Raw genomic sequence first — 12,625 nt, 5'->3', positions numbered from 1 at the left:
AGAGAGGGGGGAGGGGAGAGATGGAGTGGGGCCCCTGGAGAGAGGGGGAGGGGAGAGATGGAGTGGGGCCCCTGGAGAGAGGGGGAGGGGAGAGATGGAGTGGGGCCCCTGGAGAGAGGGGGAGGGGAGAGATGGAGTGGGGCCCCTGGAGAGAGGGGAGGGGAGAGATGGAGTGGGGCCCCTGGAGAGAGGGGAGGGGAGAGATGGAGGGGAGAGATGGAGTGGGGCCCCTGAGAGAGGGGAAGGGGAGAGATGGAGTGGGGCCCTGGAGAGAGGGGGAGGGGAGAGACGGAGTGGGCCCCTGGAGAGAGGGGGAGGGGAGGAGACGGAGTGGGGCCCCTGGAGAGAGGGGGAGGGGAGAGACGGAGTGGGGCCCCTGGGAGAGAGGGGGAGGGGAGAGACGGAGTGGGGCCCCTGGAGAGAGAGGGGGAGGGGAGAGACGGAGTGGGGCCCTGGAGAGAGGGGGAGGGGAGAGACGGAGTGGGGCCCCTGGAGAGAGGGGAGGGGGTAGACGGAGAGGGGCCCCTGGAGAGAGAGGGAGGGTAGACGGAGAGGGGCCCTGGAGAGAGGGGGAGGGGGTAGACGGAGAGGGGCCCCTGGAGAGAGGGGAGGGGGTAGACGGAGAGGGGCCCCTGGAGAGAGAGGGAGGGTAGACGGAGAGGGGCCCCTGGGGAGAGGGGGAGGGTAGACGGAGAGGGGCCCCTGGGGAGAGGGGGAGGGTAGACGGAGAGGGGCCCCTGGGGAGAGGGGGAGGGTAGACGGAGAGGGGCCCTGGGGAGAGGGGGAGGGTAGGCGGAGAGGGGCCCCTGGGGAGAGGGGGAGGGTAGGCGGAGAGGGGCCCCTGGGGAGAGGGGGAGGGTAGGCGGAGAGGGGCCCCTGGGGAGAGGGGGAGGGTAGGCGGAGAGGGGCCCCTGGAGAGAGGAGGAGGGTAGGCGGAGAGGGGCCCCTGGAGAGAGGAGGAGGGTAGGCGGAGAGAGGGGGAGACGGAGAGGGGCCCCTGGAGAGAGGGGGAGACGGAGAGGGGGCCCCTGGAGAGAGGGGGAGGGGAGAGATGGGGAGGGGCCCCTGGAGAGAGGGGGAGGGGAGAGATGGGGAGGGGCCCCTGGAGAGAGGGGGAAGGGAGAGATGGGGAGGGGCCCCTGGAGAGAGGGGGAAGGGAGAGATGGGGAGGGGCCCCTGGAGAGAGGGGGAAGGGAGAGATGGGGAGGGGCCCCTGGAGAGAGGGGGAAGGGAGAGATGGGGAGGGGCCCCTGGAGAGAGGGGGAAGGGAGAGATGGGGAGGGGCCCCTGGAGAGAGGGGGAAGGGAGAGATGGGGAGGGGCCCCTGGAGAGAGGGGGAAGGGAGATATGGGGAGGGGCCCCTGGAGAGAGGGGTAAGGGAGAGATGGGGAGGGGCCCCTGGAGAGAGGGGGAAGGGAGAGATGGGGAGGGGCCCCTGGAGGGAGCGGGGGGAGATGGAGAGGGGCCCTGGAGGGAGAGGGGCCCCTGGAGGGAGCGGGGAGAGATGGAGAGGGGCCCCTGGAGGGAGGGGGGAGAGATGGAGGAGGGGCCCCTGGAGGGAGGGGGGAGAGATGGAGGAGGGGCCCCTGGAGGGAGGGGGGAGAGATGGAGGAGGGGCCCCTGGAGGGGGGGGAGAGATGGAGGAGGGGCCCCTGGAGGGAGGGGAGGGGAGAGATGGAGAGGGGCCCCTGGAGGGAGGGGAGAGATGGAGGAGGGGCCCCTGGAGAGAGGGGGAGGGGAGAGATGGAGAGGGGCCCCTGGAGGGAGGGGAGAGATGGAGAGGGGCCCCTGGAGAGAGGGGGAGGGGAGAGATGGAGAGGGCCCTGGAGAGAGGGGGAGGGGAGAGATGGAGAGGGGCCCCTGGAGAGAGGGGGAGGGGAGAGATGGAGAGGGGCCCCTGGAGAGAGGGGGAGGGGAGAGATGGAGAGGGGCCCCTGGAGAGAGGGGGAGGGGAGAGATGGAGAGGGGCCCCTGGAGAGAGGGGGAGGGAGAGATGGAGAGGGGCCCCTGGAGAGATGGAGAGGGGCCCCTGGAGGGAGGGGAGAGATGGAGAGGGGCCCCTGGAGGGAGGGGGGAGAGATGGAGAGGGGCCCCTGGAGAGATGGAGAGGGGCCCCTGGAGGGAGGGAGAGATGGAGAGGGGCCCCTGGAGGGAGGGGGGAGAGATGGAGAGGGGCCCCTGGAGAGATGGAGAGGCGTCCCTGGAGGGAGGGGAGAGATGGTGAGGGGCCCCTGGAGAGATGGAGAGGGGCCCCTGGAGGGAGGGGGAGAGATGGAGAGGGGCCCCTGGAGAGAGGGAGAGGCGGAGAGGGGCCCCTGGAGAGAGGGGAGGGGAGAGATGGAGAGGGGCCCCTGGAGGGAGGGGAGAGGGAGAGACGGGCCCCTGGAGAGAGGGGGAGGGGAGACTTAGAGGGGAAGGGGAGAGGGGCCCCTGGAGGGAGGGGAGAGGGGCCCCTGGAGAGAGGGGACAAGGAGAGGGGCCCCTGGAGAGAGGAGGAGGGTAGATGGAGGGGGGCCACTAGAGAGGGGGAGATGGAGAGGGGCCCCTACAGAGAAGGGGAGATGGAGAGGGGCCCCTAGAGAGAGGGGGAGATGGAGAGGGGCCCCTAGAGAGAGGGGGAGATGGAGAGGGGGAGATGGAGAGGGGGAGATCGAGGAAGTGGGGTGGTGCCTCGTGTCACTGGAGAGAGGGGGAGGTGGAGAGGGGCCCCTGGAGGGAGGGGAGAGGGGCCCCTGGAGGGGGAGGGGAGAAGGGCCCCTGGAGTGAGGGGAGAAGGGCCCCTGGAGTGAGGGAGAGGGGCCCCTGGAGAGAGGAGGAGGGTAGATGGAGGGGGGCCACTAGAGTGAGGGGAGATGGAGAGGGGCCCCTATAGAGAAGGGTAGATGGAGAGGGGCCCCTATAGAGAGGGGGAGATGGAGAGAGGCCCCTAGAGAGAGGGGGAGATGGAGAGGGCCCCCTAGAGAGAGGGGGAGATGGAGAGGGCCCCTGGAGAGAGGGGGAGGTGGAGAGGGCCCCTTGGAGAGAGGGGGAGATGAGGAAGTGGGGTGGTGCCTCGTGTCACTGTGTGTAGTAATAACGATTGGTTTGAATGGATCCTCTGTGGTTCGGAGATACTCCCTAGTGATCCGGCCAAGATCAGTGTTCAGGCACTTCCTGTTATAGGGTCACCCCCATTTCCCCGGTTAGGGGTTTTATTCCTCTGTCTTCACTTACTGTGTCCTGGATGAGTGTTTCAGGCCCCAAATTCTCTCTATTTCCCTGTGACGTCATCCATGTGGACGAAACGTGCTGGGTAAAGGTCCGGAAGCTGCTTGTGACTGTCTGTGTTCTTGGTGAAAAGTTTCCCGATCTATACGCTCCTCCGGGGTCACTCCTTTTGGTCTTTGGATTCACTTTCTATTCAGACTTATTTTATTTGTATGAATTTTTGTATCAGCGTCTATAAATGATTTGTAATTTTTATATTTCTTTAATCTCAGGATTGCACTTCATGGAGCGCTGCACAATATTGGAGAAATGTTTTTGGATTGCCACTGATGGTTAGGAGTGCAACCGCCATGTTTCAGGGATCCGTGAACTGTCTGCTGTAGGACTCTGGGAGAGGAGAACCCAATACACAGAACCTCCTGCACCCGTCTCCTGAACCCAATATACAGAACGTCCTGCACCCGTCTCCTGAACCCAATATACAGAACGTCCTGCACCCATCTCCTGATTCCAATACACAGAACCTCCTGCCCCGTCTCCTGATCCCAATACACAGAACCTCCTGCACCCGTCTCCTGAACCCAATATACAGAACGTCCTGCACCCGTCTCCTGAACCCAATACACAGAACCTCCTGCACCCGTCTCCTGAACCCAATATACAGAACGTCCTGCACCCGTCTCCTGAACCCAATATACAGAACGTCCTGCACCCGTCTCCTGAACCCAATATACAGAACGTCCTGCACCCGTCTCCTGAACCCAATACACAGAACCTCCTGCACCCGTCTCCTGAACCCAATATACAGAACCTCCTGCACCCGTTTCCTGATCCCAATACACAGAACCTCCTGCACCCGTCTCTTGCAACCAATACACAGAACCTCCTGCACCCGTCTCCTGAACCCAATATACAGAACCTCCTGCACCCGTTTCCTGATCCCAATACACAGAACCTCCTGCACCCGTCTCTTGCAACCAATACACAGAACCTCCTGCACCCGTCTCCTGAACCCAATATACAGAACCTCCTGCACCCGTCTCCTGAACCCAATATACAGAACCTCCTGCACCCGTCTCCTGAACCCAATATACAGAACCTCCTGCACCCGTCTCCTGATTCCAATACACAGAACCTCCTGCACCCGTCTCCTGCAACCAATACACAGAACGTCCTGCACCCGTCTCCTGAACCCAATACACAGAACGTCCTGCACCCGTCTCCTGAACCCAATACATAGAAACGTCCTGCACCCGTCTCCTGATCCCAATACACAGAACATCCTGCACCCAGAATCGGTTCATTGCGCACACTGAAGACTATGCTGAGCTCACGCACGTCCTATATTCATACTGAATAGTAATGGGCTGATAGAAATGTCAGCTGAGGGCCCCTGGAGAGAGGGAGAGGGGCCCCTGGAGAGAGGATGAGGGTAGATGGAGGGGGGGCCACTAGAGTGAGGGGAGATGGAGAGGGGCCCCTATAGATAAGGGTAGATGGAGAGGGGCCCCTAGAGAGAGGGGTAGATGGAGAGGGGCCCCTAGAGAGAGGGGGAGATGGAGAGGGGCCCCTAGAGAGAGGGGGAGATGGAGAGGGCCCCCTAGAGAGAGGGGGAGATGGAGAGGGCCCCCTGGAGAGAGGGGGAGATGGAGAGGGCCCCCTGGAGAGAGGGGGAGATGGAGAGGGCCCCCTGGAGAGAGGGGGAGATGGAGGAAGTGGGGTGGTGCCTCGCGTCACTGTGTGTAGTAATAACGATTGGTTTGAATGGATCCTCTGTGGTTCGGAGATACTCCCTAGTGATCCGGCCAAGATCAGTGTTCAGGCACTTCCTGTTATAGGGTCACCCCCATTTCCCCGGTTGGGGGTTTTATTCCTCTGTCTTCACTTACTGTGTCCTGGATGAGTGTTTCAGGCCCCAAATTCTCTCTATTTCCCTGTGACGTCATCCATGTGGACGAAACGTGCTGGGTAAAGGTCCGGTAAGCTGCTTGTGACTGTCTGTGTTCTTGGTGAAAAGTTTCCCGATCTATACGCTCCTCCGGGGTCACTCCTTTTGGTCTTTGGATTCACTTTCTATTCAGACTTTATTTTATTTGTATGAATTTTTGTATCAGCGTCTATAAATGATTTGTAATTTTTATATTTCTTTAATCTCAGGATTGCACTTCATGGAGCGCTGCACAATATTGGAGAAATGTTTTTGGATTGCCACTGATGGTTAGGAGTGCAACCGCCATGTTTCAGGGATCCGTGAACTGTCTGCTGTAGGACTCTGGGGAGAGGAGAACCCAATACACAGAACCTCCTGCACCCATCTCCTGAACCCAATATACAGAACGTCCTGCACCCGTCTCCTGATTCCAATACACAGAACCTCCTGCACCCGTCTCTTGCAACCAATACACAGAACGTCCTGCACCTGTCTCCTGAACCCAATACACAGAACCTCCTGCACCCGTCTCCTGAACCCAATATACAGAACCTCCTGCACCCGTCTCCTGAACCCAATATACAGAACCTCCTGCACCCGTCTCCTGATTCCAATACACAGAACCTCCTGCACCCGTCTCCTGCAACCAATACACAGAACGTCCTGCACCCGTCTCCTGAACCCAATACACAGAACGTCCTGCACCCGTCTCCTGAACCCAATACATAGAAACGTCCTGCACCCGTCTCCTGATCCCAATACACAGAACATCCTGCACCCAGAATCAGTTCATTGCGCACACTGAAGACTATGCTGAGCTCACGCACGTCCTATATTCATACTGAATAGTAATGGGCTGATAGAAATGTCAGCTGAGGGCCCCTGGAGAGAGGGAGAGGGGCCCCTGGAGAGAGGATGAGGGTAGATGGAGGGGGGGCCACTAGAGTGAGGGGAGATGGAGAGGGGCCCCTATAGATAAGGGTAGATGGAGAGGGGCCCCTAGAGAGAGGGGTAGATGGAGAGGGGCCCCTAGAGAGAGGGGGAGATGGAGAGGGGCCCCTAGAGAGAGGGGGAGATGGAGAGGGCCCCCTAGAGAGAGGGGGAGATGGAGAGGGCCCCCTGGAGAGAGGGGGAGATGGAGAGGGCCCCCTGGAGAGAGGGGGAGATGGAGAGGGCCCCCTAGAGAGAGGGGGAGATGGAGAGGGCCCCCTGGAGAGAGGGGGAGATGGAGAGGGCCCCCTGGAGAGAGGGGGAGATGGAGAGGGCCCCCTGGAGAGAGGGGGAGATGGAGAGGGCCCCCTGGAGAGAGGGGGAGATGGAGGAAGTGGGGTGGTGCCTCGTGTCACTGTGTGTAGTAATAACGATTGGTTTGAATGGATCCTCTGTGGTTCGGAGATACTCCCTAGTGATCCGGCCAAGATCAGTGTTCAGGCACTTCCTGTTATAGGGTCACCCCCATTTCCCCGGTTGGGGGTTTTATTCCTCTGTCTTCACTTACTGTGTCCTGGATGAGTGTTTCAGGCCCCAAATTCTCTCTATTTCCCTGTGACGTCATCCATGTGGACGAAACGTGCTGGGTAAAGGTCCGGTAAGCTGCTTGTGACTGTCTGTGTTCTTGGTGAAAAGTTTCCCGATCTATACGCTCCTCCGGGGTCACTCCTTTTGGTCTTTGGATTCACTTTCTATTCAGACTTTATTTTATTTGTATGAATTTTTGTATCAGCGTCTATAAATGATTTGTAATTTTTATATTTCTTTAATCTCAGGATTGCACTTCATGGAGCGCTGCACAATATTGGAGAAATGTTTTTGGATTGCCACTGATGGTTAGGAGTGCAACCGCCATGTTTCAGGGATCCGTGAACTGTCTGCTGTAGGACTCTGGGGAGAGGAGAACCCAATACACAGAACCTCCTGCACCCGTCTCCTGAACCCAATATACAGAACGTCCTGCACCCATCTCCTGATTCCAATACACAGAACCTCCTGCACCCGTCTCCTGATCCCAATACACAGAACCTCCTGCACCCGTCTCTTGCAACCAATACACAGAACGTCCTGCACCTGTCTCCTGAACCCAATACACAGAACCTCCTGCACCCGTCTCCTGAACCCAATATACAGAACCTCCTGCACCCGTTTCCTGATCCCAATACACAGAACCTCCTGCACCTGTCTCCTGAACCCAATACACAGAAGTCCTGAACCCAATACACAGAACGTCCTGCACCCGTCTCCTGAACCCAATACATAGAAACGTCCTGCACCCGTCTCCTGAACCCAATACACAGAACGTCCTGCACCCGTCTCCTGATCCCAATACACAGAACATCCTGCACCCAGAATCAGTTCATTGCGCACACTGAAGACTATGCTGAGCTCACACACGTCCTATATTCATACTGAATAGTAATGGGCTGATAGAAATGTCAGCTGAGGGCCCCATATTGACATCTCTATGAATTGAAGCAGCCAATGAGATCCTTATCAGTCCAGTCATTGTCCCCCTATAATAAACACTGAGGAGCGATAATGGGGTCGCTGTGTGGAAGCGGCGGGAGTGACGCCATCGCTGGCTAATCACTGCAGCAAATGGGCTCTTTGTATTCTTCCCTGAAAAGACTTTCAATGTAATATTCTCCGGCTTGGGGGGGGGGGGGGGGGGGACATTACTGTCCCACCTTCATTAATATGCAATCGTTCGATGAGACTCGTCTCTGAGGCGCCTTTTGTACCGCCAACATCTCCAGTCACATTCTACTGCTAGAGGAGGGAGCACCCCTCACCTCTATATAGTGTGTGTGTGTATGTATGTGTATATATATCTATATCTATACATACATACACACTGTGTGTACACACAGTGCTGTGAAAAAGCATTTGCCCCCTTTCTGAGTTATTTGTTTTCATATTCACCTAAATAAATTCAGATCATCCAACAAATTGTAATCCTACACAGAATACGAGGAAATACAAAATAGCAGTTTTTGCATGATGGTTGCATTTATTAAGGGACAGAAGCCGTCCAAACCTGCCTGGCCCTATGTGAAAAAGTAATTGCCCCCCTTGCTAAATCATGAATGAACTGTGACTAACCGCATTTGTAGGAAAGCTGGGCTAAATGTCACTTGCCACACCACCCAGGCCTGGTTACTGCCCAACCTGTTGATTCAAGGAATCCTACTGAGTTTCTGTGGCATGACCATAACATGTTCCTGCCCCGGCCCATAGCAGATTGGGGGGGGGGGGGTTACCGCTCTGACGGAGCCTTGTCCGCGCACATCAGCCCATCAGAGCGGCTCTGCACATCAGCACAGCCCTGTCTGTGCACATCAGCCCAGCGGTGCACAGGAGCAGAGCCCCGTCCATGCACATCAGCCTATCGGTGCACATCAGCGTGGACCAATCAGCCTGTCGGTGCAGCCTCAGGAAGGGGGTGAAAATGCCTGGCATTGAAGGGGTTAAACGGGCCGTTCATGCTGGAATTCTCTCCAACATGGTAGAATTAATCCAATTCTACAAAGATGAGTGCGCCAAAATTCCTCCCCAGCGATGAGAGAAGCATTGCCAATTATCGCACACTCTGGATTGCAGTTGTTGCCGCCAAGGGAGGCACACCCAGGTATTAAGTTTAGGGGGCGATTACTTTCTCACACGGCAGGATTGGACGGCTCTTTTTCCCTTCATAAATGAAAACATAATTTATTGTAAAAACTGAATCATTGAAGTGTGACAAATATGGGAGGGGGAGAAATACTTATTCACAGCACTGTATATCAGGGGGGTCCGGGAAGAACATGTCACTCCTGAGATTATTGGGGGCCACATTCACAGTGATAGAGGGAAATATTCTGTAGAGTCAGCAATTTCTGAATGTTGGTCTTGTACAAGCAGGAGGTGACTGGAGAGCCATATACGTTCTCATAAGAGGGATAGCCTGAGGGGAGGGGGGCGTGTTCTCACACGGGAGATAACAGAGCGTCCCTCCGGCACTTCTAACACACATAGATATAAAAATATTCACATGAAGAACTCAGAGCAAAGGTCTAAATCCATCCAGGCCTCAGATTCACACAGCTCTGTCACACACCGAGCTGTTGATTTATCTTTTCATTTTCTTTGACGGAGGCACCTCGATCCAAGCACACTGCCCCATCCACACCATGAAATGACGGAGCCACCTCAATCCCAGCACACCGCCCCATTCACACCATGAAATGACGGAACCATCTCAATCCTAGCTCACCGCCCCATTCACACCATAAAATGATAGATCCACCTCAATCCCAGCACACCATCCCATTCACACCATGAAATGACGGAGTCACCTCGATCCCAGCACACCGCCCCATTCATGCCATGAAATGACAGAGCCACCTCAATCCCAGCAAACCGCTCCATTCGCACCATGAAATGACAGAGGCACCTCAATCCCAGCACACTGCCCCATTCGCACCATGAATTGATGAAGGCACCTCAATCCCAGCACACCGCCCCCATTCATACCATGAAATGACGGAGGCACTTCGATCCCAGCACACCGCCCCATTCAATGACGGAGGCACCTCGATCCCAGCACACCGCCCCATGAAATGACGAAGCCACCTCGATCCCAGCACACCACCCCATTCACACCATTAAATGACAGAGCCACCTCAATCCCAGCAAACCGCCCCATTCAATGATGGAGGCACCCTGATCCCAGGACACCGCCCCATTCGCACCATGAAATGACGGAGCCACCTCAATCCCATCAAACCGCCCCATTCAATGATGGAGACACCTTGATCCCAGGACACCGCCCCATTCGCACCATGAAATGACGAAGCCACCTCGATCCCAACACACCGCCCCATTCGCACCATGAAATCACGGAGCCACCTCAATCCCAGCACACTGCCCCATTCGCACCATGAAATCACGGAGCCACCTCAATCCCAGCACACTGCCCCATTCACACCATGAAATGACGGAGCCACCTCAATCCCAGCACACTGCCCCATTCACACCATGAAATGACGGAGCCACCTCAATCCCAGCACACTGCCCCATTCACACCATGAAATGACAGAGCCACCTCAATCCCAGCACACCGCCCCATTCAAACCATGAAATGACGAAGTCACCTCAATCCCAACACACCGCCCCATTCGCACCATGAAATGACGGAGCCACCTCAATCCCAGCACACTGCCCCATTCACACCATGAAATGACGGAGCCACCTCAATCCCAGCACACCGCCCCATTCACACCATGAAATGACAGAGGCACCTCAATCCCAGCACACCGCCCCATTCGCACCATGAAATGACGGAGGCACCTCGATCCCAGCACACCACCCCATTCACAGCATGAAATGACGGAGCCACCTCAATCCCAGAAGACCGCCCCATTCAATGACGGAGGTACCTTGATCCCAGCACACCGCCCAATGAAATGACGAAGGCACGTCGATCCCAGCACACCACCCCATTCACACCATGAAATGACGGAGCCACCTCAATCCCAGCACACCGCCCCATTCACACCATGAAATGACGGAGCCACCTCGATACCAGCACACCGCCCCATTCACACCATGAAATGACGGAGCCACCTCGATCCCAGCACACTGCCCCATTCACACCATGAAATGATGGAGCCACCTCAATCCCAGCAAACCGCCCCATTTGCACCATGAAATGACGGAGGCACCTCAATCCCAGCACACCGCCCCATTCAATGATGGAGGCACCTTGATCCCAGCACACCGCCCCATTCGCACCATGAAATGACGAAGCCACCTCGATCCCAGCACACCGCCCCATTCGCACCATGAAATGATGGAGCCACCTCGATCCCAGCACACTGCCCCATTCACACCATGAAATGACGGAGCCACCTCAATCCCAGCAAACCGCCCCATTCGCACCATGAAATGACGGAGGCACCTCAATCCCAGCACACCGCCCCATTCAATGATGGAGGCACCTTGATCCCAGCACACTGCCCCATTCGCACCATGAAATGACGAAGCCACCTCGATCCCAGCACACCACCCCATTCACACCATGAAATGACAGCGCCACCTCAATCCCAGCACAGAGATTTCACCGCTCCAGGTCGATCCACTAACAGGCTGCTAGCTCTCCAGATAGGTAGGGGTTCCAGGTGCAGGCTGATTGCATAAGCCAAGTGTACAAAATCTGAACAAAACTCTGGATAGCCGCACTCCGGATTGAGTAAAAAGTAAAGTGCCTTTATTTCTTCAAATGCAAATGCAAAAACTCCATTGAACTACACATCACAGCAAAGGGGAACAAAAAATAGAACAAGGTTGAAATGACAAAGCCACCTCAATCCCAGCACACCACCCCATTCACACCATGAAATGACAGAGCCACCTCAATCCCAGCACACCGCCTAATTCAAACCATGAAATTACGGAGCCACCTCGATCCCAGCACACCGCCCCATTCACACCATGAAATGAAGAAGCCACCTCGATCCCAGTACACCGCCCCATTCGCACCATGAAATGATGGAGCCACCTTGATCCCAGCAAACTGCCCCATTCACACAGTAAAATGACAGAGGCACCTTGGTCCCAGCACACCGCCCCATTCACACCATGAAATGACGGAGCCACCTCGATTCCCAGCACACCATGAAATGACCGAGCCACCTCAATCCCAGCACACTGCCCCATTCAATGACGGAGGCACCTTGATACCAGCACACCGCCCTATTCGCACCATGAAATGATGAAGCCACCTCGATCCCAGCACACTGCCCCATTCGCACCTTGAAATGACAATGCCACCTCGATCCCAGCACACTGCCCCCTTTAGCACCATGAATTCACGGAGGCACCTCAATCCCAGCAAACCGCCCCATTTACACCATGAAATGACGGAACCACCTCAATCCCAGCAAACCGCCCCATTCACACCATGAAATGACGGAGCCACCTCAATCCCAGCAAACCGCCCCATTAGAACCATGAAATGTCGGAGGCACCTCAATCCCAGCACACCGCTCCATTCAATGATGGAGGCACCTTGATACCAGCACACCGGCCTATTCGCACCATGAAATGACAAAGCCACCTCGATCCCAGCACACTGCCCCATTCACACCATGAAATGACAATGCCACCTCTAGGGATGAGCCGAACACCCCCCGGTTCGGTTCGCACCAGAACTTTCGAACGGACCCCAAATTCGTACGAACGTTAGAACCCCATTGAAGTCTATGGGACTCAAACGTTCGAAATTAAAAGTGCTAATTTTAACGGCTAATATGCAAGATACTGTCCTAAAAAGGGTTTGGGGACCTGGCTTCTGCCCCAGGGGACATGGGTCAATGCAAAAAAAAGTTTTAAAAACGGCCGTTTTGGCGGGAGCACTGATTTTAACGACGATTAAAGTGGAAAAAAAAGTGAAATATTCCTTTAAATATGGTGCCTGGGGGGTGTCTGTAGTATGCCTGTGAAGTGCCACGTGTT

The sequence above is a fragment of the Lithobates pipiens genome, unplaced genomic scaffold (assembly GCF_037356315.1).
Source record: "Lithobates pipiens isolate NorthernLeopardFrog02 unplaced genomic scaffold, aLitPip1_a1.2 Scaffold_1, whole genome shotgun sequence".
Lineage (NCBI taxonomy): Eukaryota > Metazoa > Chordata > Amphibia > Anura > Ranidae > Lithobates > Lithobates pipiens.
The sequence above is the reverse complement of the archived record's forward strand: the minus strand, read 5'-3'. Positions refer to the sequence as shown.